Source organism: Chiroxiphia lanceolata, chromosome 6 (genome assembly GCF_009829145.1).
Source record: "Chiroxiphia lanceolata isolate bChiLan1 chromosome 6, bChiLan1.pri, whole genome shotgun sequence".
NCBI lineage: Eukaryota > Metazoa > Chordata > Aves > Passeriformes > Pipridae > Chiroxiphia > Chiroxiphia lanceolata.
In genome coordinates, this window is record NC_045642.1 from 19,077,529 (window position 1) to 19,092,918 (window position 15,390).

Sequence of the window (15,390 nt, forward strand, 5' to 3'; positions counted from 1 at the left end):
AGGGCTGCACAAACACCTCACTTTGGGCATGTGAAGTGTCTGCTGCATGCCAAAGAAGAGGTATCAGGAATGTTTTACCGGAAACAATTCTAAGCACCTGTAAGGAGATGTTCTTCTGATGATACAACTGAAGCAAAGGTCACCATATCTAGTACAATTTTACTTTTCCCATTCTATTCATGCAATGGTTCAGGGATAGCAAGGAACATGGTGGATGAGTGACCATCCTCCAACACATAGACAGGATTTGGAATCTGAGAGAGGTAAAAAAGCAGAGGGACAACTTATCTAGTCAAAGCACCAAACCAGCAAGGGGAAGGTACAGAATCAGCCTGACAATGTCTCGTGTATTTCCTGCCAACTGGACTTCATTATGAACTGTGAGAAAACTTACTCATGCAGCTCATCAGTTTACCTTGGACTGAGAAAAAGAGACTTGCCTGCTTTCCCTAGTCTCTGTGGGTGACTCAGAGACCTCAGTCATTGCCAGCTGGTATTTAAAAAACTGAGAAAAACTGCAATTCATTTGCAGTGCCCCCTCCCTCATTTTTCCCCTTCTCCTTTCCCATTATGGAAGGGATGAAGGCATTTCTGAGGATGAAAACAATGCAGAAGGCCACAAGACCACAGCACAGACTTTGGACTCCAGCCTCAATCACAAATTTTCCATCACCATTTATAATCGTTCTCTCTGTTGCTTTACATTACCACTCCAGCCAAAACACAAAAGTTACTTACTCCTGTTATGTAGAAGACCCCAGGAGGGTCTTCTGTTGTTCTTTTTCAGCCAGTAAATGAATACTGTTCAGCAGTTCTACAAAGACAGAAATAACATGACAAATCCAACCTGGCCAATTATCTTCAGTGGCAGCTTATGTATAAAATTATGGAAGGACAACTTTCCTCCCCCAGCAAGAAATTCATACCTTAGTGTCACATAGCTTAAATCTAAAGGGGGCTGCTTTAGCTTTATAGGACTTCATCTGCACTGGCATTGACCCACGGCTGCCCCAGGGTTCAGCATATAAAGAAGATCAGCACGGCTGCCGTGCAGACAACCTTTTCTCCCTTCCTCCTCTGGCTCCTTTTTTCTCAACAACTTTCTCAACACGATTTCTGCTACTAAGAGAACAATCGCAGAAACATCACTGGCAAAGTTCAAAACTCCTCGCCTCCCAGTATGGTTGAGCAAATGAAAAAGAGATGCCTGTATCTTCCCTAAGTGCTGCTGGATTTAATCAAACCCATATGGAAGTGGCCTGGCTTGCCTTCCCAAAGCAACTGCAGCTCTCAGACAAAGCATTTTGTCTCGCAGTGGACAGATACACTGGAGTGCCAGGGAATCAGGCTGCCCAGCCTTTCTCTCTGTTCCCAAACTCCCTTCTCACGGTGCCCAGTAGCATCACTCATCCCAGGGTTGCTCCTCCCCAAGACATAACCAGGCTCCAGGCAATGTAGAGCTTGGATGACACACTCATGACAGCAAAGCTCTTCTGCTACCTTCCTGCACCTCCAACTTGCCCACCAAAATATGTATTTCTCAGTGTCACCACCTCAGCAACCCTTCTCTGTCCTTGACCAAGACATGATGACTCATTGCCTGCTGGCAGACTGAAGTAGTGCTGCAGAAACACGGTAACATTTTATTTCATTTAATGCAGCAATAAAAGATTCACCAGAGTTTATAAAGAAGTTACGAAGCAAGGGGGCAGAGGACTGAGCAATAGCAGGTGACTACAAAGGGAGAAGGAAGCATCTCCAGATCAGGAGTGAAGGGTGCAAGAAAAATGATGGAGCAGGGAAATAGGAGGGTCCTGCACAGCAGGAGTGACCAGAAGTCCCCCATAATATAAGCAGTAAAACCAGAAGGGTGACACTGGCCAAAAGAGCAGGCACATGACCTTGGTGGACCTGCCAGACCCCAAGCCTGATTGTGCAGCTTTGCTAATGCCCCGGTCACAAGCAGATACAATCACCATAAAAGAAACCCTCCTCTGAAGCCTAAGTAGAGGGATATGGTGTTTCCTGCCAGCTTTGAGAATATTCAAGTTTTCTCTAAGAGGCTTATGCTAATTTCTGCCCCCCTCCTGTGATGATCTTCCAACATCAGCAATTTCAAGCTCAAACCAACAGCCATGGCTGCCCTCAAACCAACATCAAGGCTGAGTTCTGCACTGCTTTTAGGAGGATGATGCACAACTCTCTTCGACACAAGATGCAGAACGAACTCCTCAGACACAGCTAGAGCATGATGTGAGCGCTGCCACAGCCATGCCAGCTCCCCAGCCACCAGGCCCTGAGAAGTCATCGTCAAGGCAATAACATGCTTGCAACTAGCACCTAGTACAATGGTTTTTCAGCCTGATATGGGTCAGATGAAGGTTTTTAACAAGTCAGGCAAGAGGATAAACCTACCCCCAGCCTTATGGCTAGAGGAGAACAGGACAGCAGAATTTGTCCTCCCAGAGAGGCACTAATATGTCAGGCCCTGGTCTGCAATGTATTTAAGCAGAGAAATCATAGAAACACAGAGTGATTTGGGTTGGAAGGGAACTTTTAAAGACTATTTAGTCCAACCTCCTGTCGTGGGCAGGGACACCTTCCATTAGACAACGTTGCTCAAAGCCCCATCCAACCTCTCCTTGAACACTTTCAAAGATGGTGCATCCACAACTTCTGGGGGCAGCTTGTTCCAGAGCATCACCACCCTCATCACAGAAAACTTTTTCCCTTGTATTCAATCTAATATTCTCCTTGATATGTTCAGCAGAAAGTTTTCTTTTAAAGCTGTGCTCAAAGTTCTCCCAGAGGGAAACCTCCCCTGGGTTAACTGGGAAGCCAAACACTTCCAGCATGTACACAAAGCCATCAGATAGCAGTGCCCCTCAAAAGCCTCTACTAACATTGTAGCCTAAAAGAAATATTAACACACTTGTTAATCCTTACCACTCTTTTACAGGGAAGGAAACGGGGGTAGAAGCGGGACATGCTCTACCAGGGGCTACATAGCTGCCCTTCAGCAAGCCACGCCCACTCCCACATGCTCATCTGATCCAAAATCACCCTTCTCTGCCAAAACAGACAGTCCTGACTTTTCCATCCTCCCCCTTCTACACATCCCAGTCATCTCTACACTTGTGGTAGCAACCATCATTTGCTTGATCCAGCTGGAAGCCATCCCAGAAAGAAGAAAATAAAGGGGAAGGATTCCTGGCAGGAGAACAGCCTGAGATCAGCTAAAGCTGATGGGAAGCATGACCTCAGAAAGATGGTACAGTGGTACATCTGGAAACCTAGATGAGGCTTCAATCCATCATATCTTTGTCTTGCACAGGGTAAGTCACTTGAAATCAGTTTAATGACTCCATTCACTGCTGAACCTGCTCAGCCACTCACTTTTCTAAAGATCCATCCACAACAGCCTGGTGAATTGCTGTGTGAAGTCTCCAGACTAGACTGATGCACCCAAACAGCAACATACCACAGCTATGCAAGCCTCAAAGCTTACCACAGAACACTGGTAAAGCAAAATTCCTCCAAGAGGTTTGGGGATATTTTTTGGGGATGGGGGGGGGTTTCGTCATAGTTGAAGCATGTTCTCAAATGGTTTCCAGAAGAGGAGCAAGGACAAACATATACAAAGGATCTAGCAAAAGCTCTTAAGCAAAGCAGACAGCAGGAAGCTGAAAATAAATACGCAAAGCCCTTTGCAGCACCGAAGTTCAAATCCATCTGGGTATTTCCGAGGCTGTCACGGCAGCCCATAGAAGGGATTTTCCAATTCCTTGCAGAGAAACCCTGGAAAATGATGGAAAAACAGCAGCACAGGCTCAAACTGTAAGTCAGCCCTTCCTTCATCCTGAGATGTGACCTCCTTCAACACCACGGGGAGTGTGGAGGGAGCAGCACAACACAGCCCTGCAGGGTCCCCACAGGCTGGCTTGTCCTCAGCACTGGGTAGCCTGAGCCCCCTCCACCTCCATCCTGCTTCTCCCCTGGCACAGGTGTGATGGAGGGGTTGCAACAGACCCAGAGGTATCAGAGGGGCTGCCAGCACCAGCCTTCACATCCCAGCCAGTCACCTCGCCTCCAAAACCAGCAAGAGGCATGATCCCCACCTCAAAAGTACTTGCCACAAGGCTGCACTGAGTGGGGAGAGCTGATCCATCAGCTTGCTCAGAGGTACCATCCAAATGTCCCAGCAGCAGTCTCATGGAGCTCCCCACCAATAGCTGCTGAAGGAGGTGAAAGAGGCAGAGCTAATCCTCTCTTGTTTTTCTGAGTTACACAGCATTAGTCACACAGGCTCCTGACGAAGCTGCCCCAGGGCCCCCAGGCAAGCCTTGCCTTCGATGGCTGCTGCGTGCTCACACCGAAACCACCAACTCCGCCTGCTCTCGACACGAACAGACAAGCACAGTTCAAAAACTCACATTCAAACCTCCCCTAACACCTTTCACAGAAATACCCAGAACTGCTCCTCCACTTAACACAGTTCTTTTTTTCCGCCACCAGAAAAAGAACAAAGCTACTCAAAATGCATTTCCATCCTATTAAAATCAATTCACCAGCTACACATCTCCAGCTGCTCCATTCCCAGTTTTTCTGATAACTGTTACCATGCAAAGCACATGCACATCCCCAAAGCATCGTTAAGAAAATCACTGACTTTATTACAAAGCTCAAGCTTTCACCTCTGCAGAAATTCATCTTCTCTTAGTTTAAAAAACAAACCAACCACAACAGATTAATTAAGGCTGAATTTTACCGAGCAGGGTTTTAGAAGTCAGCTGCAGCTAGGTGTAACCACAGAGCTGATGCTAGGCAGGACACAAGAGTCATCACATTACAAGTCCAGTGTTCACACTGGGGACCTTCCAGTTGTCTGCATGCAACCTCCCGGCAGCAGAGACTTAGGGCAGAGCACGGCTCCTCGACTTGCAGGAAAAAACAGCTCATTGCACTGAACCAAGACACAAGAGACCACCGGCAACAGATGGAAGCAATGCCCACACCTGGTTCTAACTAAAGACAAGCTGCCAAAGCAATCAAGTGAGCCCTTCAGCTGCACCTCCACAGAGGTCTCCTGGCCCATGCCACAGTTCTGCTTTCACCACCAGCTTTGCAACACCAGAAGGAATTGCTCTGCAACACAGCACTGCAAGCAGACATCTGCAGCAGGACAGCCTCTGGTGCACAGTCTCTTGGCTCATTTCTTAATACAATTTCTTGAAATAAACCAAGAACAGCTAAATTCATTCTCTCTCAGCTCAAGCAGGATACTGGCTAACCCAATCTTTTCATTTCAGTCTGCCACTTCCAGCAGTCAGAGAAGATGGACTAGCAGCATTGCTTGAGCCACAAACCAGGAACACGTTTCCCAGTCAAGGGCTGGAGGGGCAATCACCCCTCCTGCCCAGCCTCTCTGGGTATGGACCTCTCTGTCCCTCTAGCTGACCCCATGCCAGATCCAGCACCCTGCAAAAGGTGATCAGGGCTGGACTGCTTGGATATGCCACAGCAAGAGGTCAGTGAAGATCCAGCAAGCATCCATGCCCAAGGCAGCAAAGCAGTAAGAGAAGAGATCCCTGTAAAATCCAGACAAAAGACTTGGAAAATTGTTTCCTTAGATACATAGGAAGCTGACAACAGTCCACCAGTGCCAGAGGGGGACAGATACTCCCGATCCCGTCTCCCTCCTGTTCCCTCCAGTCTATGCTGAAGGGAAAAGCTCTGGCTGCCACCAAGACTCTGCCTGCCATCAGACTGAGTGCTGGCACACAAGAGGGCACAACAACGACAATTTCCATTCAGACCTTTGGATATTAAAAGCATCATGAGGGCAACGCTGCAGGAAAGAAAACTCCACGAGTTCTCACAAGTCTGCAAAGAGCTAGAATAACTGAAGGGATTTACAGACCGAGGCTGAAAGCACACACACACTTCCGAGCAGAGTCCACTCCTTGTCTTGACAGACGTGTGGTGCAATTTTTTCCACGGAAACTGGATTACGGCACCCTACTTTAAGAGGTGACTAATCACATTTTAAACACATCAGCTGGAAACAAGTTCAGCCCCTTCAGTGGTTAAGGTCTTGTGATGCTTATTGGTTTTCTCAGCTCTATGTTACACATGCCCCCTTTCCTACTCCTAATTCAACTTCAAATTCCACCTCCTGTATTTCATGGCAAGCTGATCTTGATCCTGCTGATTTCTGGTGAGTGAACTGGCCCAAAGCATGTGCATGAAGAAGGCAGGCACATGTGCACAGCTCCTGCAAAGAGAAGTAAGAGATACACGAGCAGGTTGGGGACTTAGGATGGCTGTCCCAGCTGCTGCAAGGTCACCAGCAAAGTGTGCACCTCGCTGTGCTCAACAGACAACTCTCCCCCACACCTCTTACAGCAGAGGAGGCATTGGCAAGCTACTGAAACCACCAACAAACAAGCCTTTTGAGGCTTTAATTCTGCTGTCAGGATGCCAGCAGGGACCCAAGTCCTAAGGAGATCAAATTTGTACTGAGGGATACTTGGGGAAAGCTGGAGTGATGGGGGTACGTGAGGGGCTGAGTATTCCTAGCACCTGCTTCCTCTTCATGGACCTTTTTTCCCCCTCCACTTTGGACTGATGATAAGTAGTCTCCCACAAGGAAAATCCTGTACTGAGCTTCAAAAGATGGGGGCAAGCATCTTGTTTGCTAGAATTTTGGGGTACCAGAGCACTGGGACTCACTGGTGCTGTGAGCTCTCACCCTACTGGACACAACTGCTTGGCAGCTGCCTACAGCACAGGAAGCTCCTCTACATAAAGCTGAATGGTGCTGGCTCCTGTGTTTGATTTCCAGGTTCCGAGACACAAGGAGAACTAAAAATATCCCAATTAACCATTCTTTTTCAACACAAGATTTGATGATCGTGCCACAAGGGTATTATACAACTACAAACAGGAACATGTGGTCTGCAAATCAAAAAGAAATCAAACTGAGAAAACAGGTGGCCAGGACTGTAACCTCTGAATTCAAGCATGGACCACATCCAAAACTGTGGAGGAGCTTGTGCTACTTGCAGTTGCGGTGGCTAGCTCTGAGGGGCTTGCAAGCTTTCTGATGTGACACGCACAGGGTATATAATTTCTGCTCTGCATTGCTTATATACAGGAATCTTGTTCTGGCAATAGCCCATGGAAGCTGTCTCCTGGGTCAGCTGGCTCCTTAGCTGGATGCCATGCAGCACATCAGGAGTTAAGCAGGGAACTTTTATTCCTGGTCAAACCCATTGCCTCTGCTAGGCTCCGCCGCTAAGGATTTCTTCACATGCAGATTTAGCAGCAAATTTTTTTATCACTGCCCAATCTTTACATTGACATCTAGACTTTAAACACAGTCTCTGGGTAATACTGGAGTACATTACTCACAGCAGTGCACCTGGGAGAACCAGCAAATCCTCTCCATTTGAGCCCAAGCGTCGGCTTTACCCTGGAATTACATTTATCTCTCTGGCACTAGGCTCCCATTAATGGAATTACCAGGCAGGCTGCTTCAGACTTAACACTTGAGAGAAGCGGGTTGGGATGGCTCCACTCCAGCCTCAGCCCGAAAAGCCAGCACTGTTTCTCCATCCTCCAGTGAGCTGCAGCCCTAACGAGCCCGACCCCGTGACGAGAGCCAGGGAAACAAAAGAAACAACCCCGAACTGTCCAGGGCAATCAATATCTTTCTAGGAACATCCAGGCTTCTTGCCAGCTTTCTTCTAACCCCGATTTAGCTCTTCTGCAGTGCAGAGGGGGATGGCACGCGCAGGAGCAACCCAGCGGGATGCAGAGCCGGCAAGCGTGGCTGGCACTCGGGGAGGCCAGTCTACAGCAGTCCTTCTACAAATACCTCACACTGAGGGTGTCAAAGCAAACACACAACTATGGAAAGCACCCATCCACCTCGAAAATCAGAGCAAGCACTCCAGTCTGAACATTTGTTTTAGAAATACCACTGCTACTTAAAATGGGGAGGCGTATCATAGCAAACCAGCTAAAATTGCTAACCTCAGCATGAGAGGTTACCCTGCACTTTCTAGAAAACTGCCTTCCATCACACAGCAGCTACTGCACTGCCATGCTGAGCAATCTGCAGCGTGGCATGAACTGGATACTTAAAGCACCCCTGCACCACCCAACAAAATGGACAACTGGGAGCATCACAAGCTGCTGAAAGCCAAAGGGGATGCAGCAATCAACCCTACTGCAAAGCTCCACCGATAGCTCTGCAGTTTCAGCACCTCTGTGGGCTGTTCTTTGCACAGAGCAGCTGTAGGCTTCTTTAGATGGCCTTTTCCCAGTCACCTGCAAAGGGACTTCTCTAATCTTGGCATGGAGTGAGCACAAGGAGAAAATAGAAATTCACCACAACTTGAAGAATGTTTGCCCCAGATATATAGACCCAGGAGCACAGCACTGCCAAACCAAGTGGAAGATAAAAATGGTAAAGCAAGGAGAAAACTGACTTGCAGAGCATAGACATACCCTTACCAGCTTGAACTGTGGGAGCTGAACTCCTCTCTCCTGTAATTAAAAGGCAGGAGAGGAAAGCATTGGAATTACCCCAGTGTGACTGTGAAGGACTGACAAGCTTTGGGTTTCAAAGTCCATCTTAACACACACTCTTTGGTGCAATTTTAATCCTAAAGAAAAGGAAAAAAAAAAGAGGTTTTGCTGCGAGAAAAGCTGCCATACAACCTTGGTATTAAACAACACAAGGTGCAAATGAGGGAGACTGTGCCTGGGGTTGACCAAGCAAAGCTGAAGGCAGACCTGTCTTCCCCCTTGCCCCTGCATTTGCTCTCCCAATTACTCTCAGCAACATAACGATTCAGAGAGACAGACTGCCCCGTGACAGGAAAAACACATGTAACACCCGGGCGGTGAAACCTCACATCTGAGAGCATCTATGCAAAACACAGCCTGAAACATATTTTCCAGCTCCACAGAGTCAACTTCATGTTTTGCAAAGCCAAGCTGGTGAAACATTATCGGTTACATCCACGGTGAGATTTGCCAGCAGATGTTACTCTCAAGCATCTCTCTATTTTCTGCATTTCAGAAAAAAAAAGAAAAAAAAAAGAGAAGCCTATGGGTAAGATTACAGGGTCCTGCAGTTCGAGGTGATGTAAAAGAGACAGGAGGACATCAGAAAAAAAAAAAAATTACACAAGTGCAATACTCTTCAGCCTGGCACCCAGTGGAATAGCCTAGCTACGAAAACTACTTTCTTTTTAAAAAAACCTATAAAGGTAAGGAGCCATCGGAATTATGAGTCAAGCTCCAAGATAAGAAATCATGCTGCTGGATGGGTGTGGCTGCCTGCTTGTTTGGTCGCTGTTGGGGTTTTTTCAAAAGATAAACATGTCTTTCAGAACATGTTTGTTGGCCAATCTTCTCTCTGCTGAAAAAAAAAAAAAAACAAGAAGGAAGCTCACAACCGTGAAAACGATAAATGAAAGGCAGGACAGTTTCCGATGCGCTGACATCACGCTTCATGGGCCCTTTAAAGTAAGATGCAACATATCAGTACGTTGAAAAGAACAAAAGAGGAGTAAATTTAAAATTCCAAGTAATTCAGTAAAATATCATTCAGAAAAGCTATTAAGCAAACTCTGCATGAAGCAGAGCCTACTCATAGACCAGAACCTGTCAAGGAAAAGAAATAAATGTTTTATATCTATTTCAATTTTAAAGCTGTTAATATATAGGAGTATTTAATCAGAAATTCACAGTCTAGAAGAGGCTCACTGAGCACATGCATCCAGGAAAAAAAGTAACTTGTATATCAGAGGCAGAACTAAGGCAAATCCCTTAGGAAGGGTGTAATATTAAGCAGAGAATGTTTTGAATCCAATAGAACGATGACTTGAACACAGCCATGGTAGAAGTACAAAAGTACTGCAGGAAAAGAAACAGTGTAAAGGACCCAGAAATTCGATGGAGCAAAAGCCACAGCAGGTCCCATTGCTCTCGCCAAATTCCCTGCTGCTCAGTGAATTGCAATAACTTGGTGACAGGCACCATTGCCTGAAGCCCAGCCAGCTCAGCCCAGGACTTTGCTGCTTTCCAAACAAAAGGTGTTAAGCAGCTACCACCGAGGTTATACAATAAGGTTATTTGGTAATCCCTTTGGTTCAGAAAGAATTTTGCATTGGCCATCAATGCTGTTTGTTTTTGCCTTTTCTTGTTCAAGAACATCAGAGGGGAGGAAAAGTGACCAAGCACAAGGCAAGCAATTTACTAGAATGACAGGTTTTTAACTAAGTCCTGGATATCACTGCTGCTGAACACCGATTTAAATTAAAGTGGCAAGCCCATCAATAGCCTCATCTTCCTCAGTATACTGCCAGCAAAGAAAGGTCCCAATGCTCTCACCTGCTTTGCTATGCACATCCTGATTGAGAGCATCCCCTTTTCCCACCAAAAACAGGGCACCAAAATCCCATCTCATCAATGCAGCTCCCCAGAAGGCTCCAGCACATGCCCTCATCTGCCATTTCAACAGATGCTCAAAAATCCCTGTTCCAGAGCAAGCAACGTCCTCCTTGTCCAGAGAGGAGATGTTGTCTTTAACTCTATTTCAGCTAGAGCACAAGGGCATACAGAACGATTTCTTGAGGGAAAAGACCTCACGATTCACCCCGGTGCCAGATACCACTTTTCTGGGTGTTGTTTTCAGAGGAGGTGAAAACACGCACGGCAAGGCGGGGGGAACCAGCTGCCAGCAGCAGGTTGGCTCATCAAGCAGTTGAGCTGCCGCATCTCCAACTGCCCGAGACACCCGGAGGGACCAAGCCCGCACGTCCCACCATCGTTGCCAGCTGCATCCCTGGCAGCAGGTATTTTGGGGGCTCCCCTGGCTGCCCATTCGGCTCCCAGGCCGAGCCCCCCCAGCTCCCGCAGGGAACAGCGGGGCGGGGTGCGGGCTCTGTGCCCGCAAGGACCGTGCCTGGCTGCGGGGAAGGCGAAGCCTCCCCGAGCAGTAACCGCGGCCACCCGGGCCGCTCCCGCGCTGCTCCATCAGCTGAGGTGGCTCAGTATTTTGTGAGGTTTCTTTTTTTTGTTTGTTTTGTTCTGTTTTGACCTCAATGCAGCCCCAGGGCGGCCCAAAGGACCACCCCGGTCCCCCGGCAGAGTGTCTGCCGGGAGCACAGCCCCGCGCTCGGACCCCCCCCGCAGCCCCCGGCGCACAGCCCTGTGCATCCTGCCTCCCAGACACACAGCCGCCCCGGGCACAGCCCTGTACAGCGCCCCCGGCACACAGCCCTCTGCAGCCCCTCCAAGCGTGCAGCCCCTCGCAGCCCCCCCCCCCCCCCCCCCCCCCCCATTCCCATTCCCGCCCCGCTCCGGGTCTCACCACGGGGCTCATCCTCCTGCCCCAGCGCGCGCCCAGCGCCCAGCCCGGCCCGCCGCGCGCCGCCGCCGAGCCCCGGCCGACGCGCTTCTGCGCAAGCGCAGTGGGAGACCCGACTGGGAAGTGCAACTGCCGGCAGCGCACGGTGTCTCGCGAGAAGAGAATATGTGCGCGCCGGTAGTACCCACGAGCAGGATGGGGAATTAGCTCAAATGGTAGAGCGCTCGCTTAGCATGCGAGAGGTAGCGGGATCGATGCCCGCATTCTCCAAGTGCTTTTCCTGCTTTGCTTTGCTACACCGCAGCCCTTCTCTTCCTTCACGGTGCACAAGTGCAATAATGGTTTTGCTTTTTTAAATTTCTTATGTTCCTACTTGCTTCCTTAGCATTTCTGAAGATCATAGAATCATGCAGAATATCCAGGGTTGGAAGGCACTTACAAGGATCACCGAGCTCTTCACAGGACATCCCAAGAGTCAAACCATGTGCCTGAGAGTATCATCCAAAAGCTTCTTGAACTCTGTCAGGCTTGGTGCTGTGACCACTTCCCTGGGAAGCCTGTTCCAGTGCCCAGCCACCTTCTGGGTGAAGAAACTTTTTCTAATATCCAACCTAAACCTCCCCTGACACAGCTTCAGGCCATTCCCTCGGGTCCTGTCTCTGGTCACCACAGAGAACAGATCAGTGCCTGCCCCTCCTCTTCCCCTCACTTGGAAGTTGTAACTGCAATGAGGTCGCCCCTCAATCTCCTCCAAGCTGTGAACAGACCAAATGATCTCAGCTGCTCCTGATACGGCTGCATAGATACATGTGCCTATCCCACGCTTAAGGCAAGCAGAGTGCTCTCTGTGTATTCCCGGCACTTTGAGGGGGCCGTTTGCTTTCTTATTTGATAGTGGATGAGGCCAGCAGCAGGGAGCAGCTACCCACTGCCTCCAGTGCTTCCCAGCAGCTGTGGCCCCAGCCATCATCTACCTGTTCATCCCATCCAGGAGCAGGAGGCCTAAGAGATCTCCTTTTCCTGGGAGCCTCCACTAGAGCTGAAACACTCATTTGCCTTTAGTAAATTTGAGAAGGAATCAAAACTCCTCAAGGAGTCATTGACGTAGGTGCCATTTAGTAAAAAAAATCAAGCTCAGTGAATTTATCCAGGTGCTAATGTCAGGAAAATACTCAATTTCTTCACATTCTGTTCCTATTCTACTGCAAAAAGCCCCAAGGAATAACCAAAGGCTTAAAGAAAAAGAGAAGTAGTTTTTAGAAACTGAAGGTGTATCGTGAAAAAACCCCAAACCCACAGGATTACACTCAGTTGGCATTTCTATCCCAGTTACTAGCTAAACGGGAAGCCAAAGGTGGAAAACAAATCTGCACATTTTCTTGGGTTATATGCATGAGGAAATGACCTTCCTGGCAAATTTCAATAACAAAGAGTGGAATTCAGCTTTCAAGCTGCTCACAGGCCCCAGCCAACACATAAGGAAACTGCAGAATATCCCACTCCCAAACCTTCACAGTGAATTAATTGACAACTAATTCCCAATAGTCCAAAGAAGAACAGGATTGAAGAGAGGATGCAATGGGTTGAACACAATGATCTTGGAGGTGTTTTCCAACCTTAATGACTCCATGATTCAAAGTGATTTTTTGGCAGAAATAACCACGAATTCTCATGGGTAATCTCATGGAGATTAAAAAGAGATGTCTCCACTGGCAGAGGACATCTACAATTCCTTTCCACAAAATGACAATGGCAACACGCAAACTGAAGTCCGAAAAACAAATGAGTGTATGGTTGTCGGGATTTTTTTTAGCTTGAAGATTTCATCCTTGCCTTTTAAAGCTGGTTTAAACTCAGGCTTCTGAGTTCCATACAAACTCAGGAAATAACTAGCCATCACTACAGTGGTCTTTAAAGCTTCAGAAAAGATTTGAGTCTTCTTATGCAGGAAAGTGAAATCCATTGCAGTCTCCTATTTCATCAGCTGCTACACAGCTGGCATGAAGACACTGTGTTGTGAAATACATTTGTGTCTGGTCTGGATTTTCCCCTCTAGCTTTGGCCTCACCTCAACCCTCAACCCCTTCAGTATCTTGGTGACCACGGGCAACCTCGGGGTGATGGAAAACCACTGGACCGTAAGTCTGGTCAAACTGATGCTGCATCGCCCTCTGCAGACGGGCAGGCAACGACTGCCACGGGCTGAGGCAGAAGACACAGAAAAGCAGGGATGTGAGAAAAATTCCTCTGACCGTACTTTTTCTGCGGGTCAATGCAGTCCAGTGGTTGATGAACAAATCTGGAAAGCTCCATTTTCTTGGGGCTCCATTTTCACTGGACCCACGGTGAAAGACTGTATCCAGAGGGATAAAAGATGACACATATAGTCACAGCATTATTTCATTATAATGCTCCCCACTCCCCCCAAAAAACAAAACCAGCATGAAATGGAGAGACCAGCTTTTCTTTTACAAGAACAAGCCGACCACATCAGAACAGCAAAAATTTCCTCCCTAATGGTTTTCTTGTGGGAATCTATAATGAGCTGCCACAGTATGGAACATCCATATGCGTGCAGTCAGGGAGAGCATTTGTCTGTATTTACTGAGGAACCCAAAGATTGCTCAGCCACCTCATAGCTCCCAGCCTATTGCTACCAGCATCTGTTTATTGACCTTTTTTTTTTTTTTTTTTTTTTTTTTTTTTTTTGGCTCCTGAGACATCAGTTGAGCCACAGTGTCAGGTTCTCTGGCTCCACAGATGCTTTGTTCCCCAGTGCTTAATCAGCCCCCTGGCTCTTCAGGAATGACTCAGGTTTTGCATTTCTTTACCCTACAAAGCCTTACTTCAAGTTCACACACAAGCTCAAGGAACAAATGGCTCCCAGCAATGGATCAAGAAGGAGTTAGAACAAGCCTCTCAGAGCAACACATGGAACTGGGTGTATGCTTATAACTCGCTGTTTTGATCACCATGGCTGAATTTATGGAATGAATTTGCTTGTAAGGATGGCATAGTCAAGTTAGCAAAAGATCTGCAACTACTCTTAACAATTTTATTGTCTTTAATTACTATTAAATATATGCACAGAGGCATCTTGAGAGCAGAGAGAATGGAACAGGAAACTGCTAGAGGGGAAAAGGCAAAGCTTTCAGCTTACACTAATGGTCTTAATTTAAGTATCCTTTTGTAAGTTTGCTCTACAGTTATGTGCATAAATTTAGTTTTAAAAGTAAAGTCATCTTAAATGCAGAGATACATTTCAACTTCCTCAGATCCCACAGCACAAGACCTACACTTCATGGGTCCATGGCAGCCATATGCAAAAGCAGCAGGGACCAGATGGACCAATGTAAGGGGAGCACCTAAATAAGGGGGAGATAAATTTGAGTGAACTCAAAATGGACCTGGTAAAATGGTGATAAAGAAGGGAACACAGGGCAGAATTCCCCATCAGACTCCTCAAGGAGTCAGACCTGAGTCTGTACAAACAATCAAATGGACATACCTTCCATGCCAGGAGTCTTCCACTGTTTCTACAACAAGACACACGCATGTATTTCTCACTACTGTTTGCTGTTGGCTTTCTTAGCCCCATTTTGCATCATTTCCTCTGGACTTGTGCGTATGTCAGTGAGTAGGACAGCCTGGTCCTGCTTGCTGGGGGGAGGGCAATAGATTTGTCCCAAGATGCCTCTTGTTGTCCCCACAGTGAGGGCAGCCAAAGGGATGACAGAGAGATAAAAGCTGATAACATTTTGGCATGGCCATTTGGCTTGTAAATCTAATATTCCACAAGCACAGACCAGTGTGTATTGGGTGCTTTGTCCAGGGCAGGAGGTCTACAGGAGGTCCACGTGATGTAAACATCTCTGAAACCTCTAACAAATACTGGACTTCATCCTTTAGAGAATCCTGGCATGTGCAGTGGAGCAAGAATCAACAGTAGAGAGATGCTAGCAGGGGCAAGATAGGAAATGAGACCTTTGCTGTTTGGCTGAATG

At 47.5% G+C, this 15,390-nt stretch overlaps 1 protein-coding gene and 1 non-coding gene across 4 annotated transcripts in view; one reads left to right on the forward strand and one right to left on the reverse strand.

The window, feature by feature from the left end:
* The window catches only part of LOC116788606 (USP6 N-terminal-like protein), a 78,150-nt gene extending 66,705 nt beyond the window's left edge, over positions 1 to 11,445 (reverse strand). For all 3 annotated transcript variants that reach the window (XM_032691591.1, XM_032691595.1, XM_032691592.1), the window contains exon 1: positions 11,390 to 11,445. The gene's annotated coding sequence lies outside the window, so the exon portion shown is untranslated. The remainder of the gene's footprint in view (positions 1 to 11,389) is intronic.
* Positions 11,446 to 11,583: 138 nt separating this feature from the next.
* Positions 11,584 to 11,656, forward strand: TRNAA-AGC. The gene has a single exon. It is a non-coding gene; the product is annotated as a tRNA-Ala (tRNA).
* Positions 11,657 to 15,390: the final 3,734 nt, after the last annotated feature.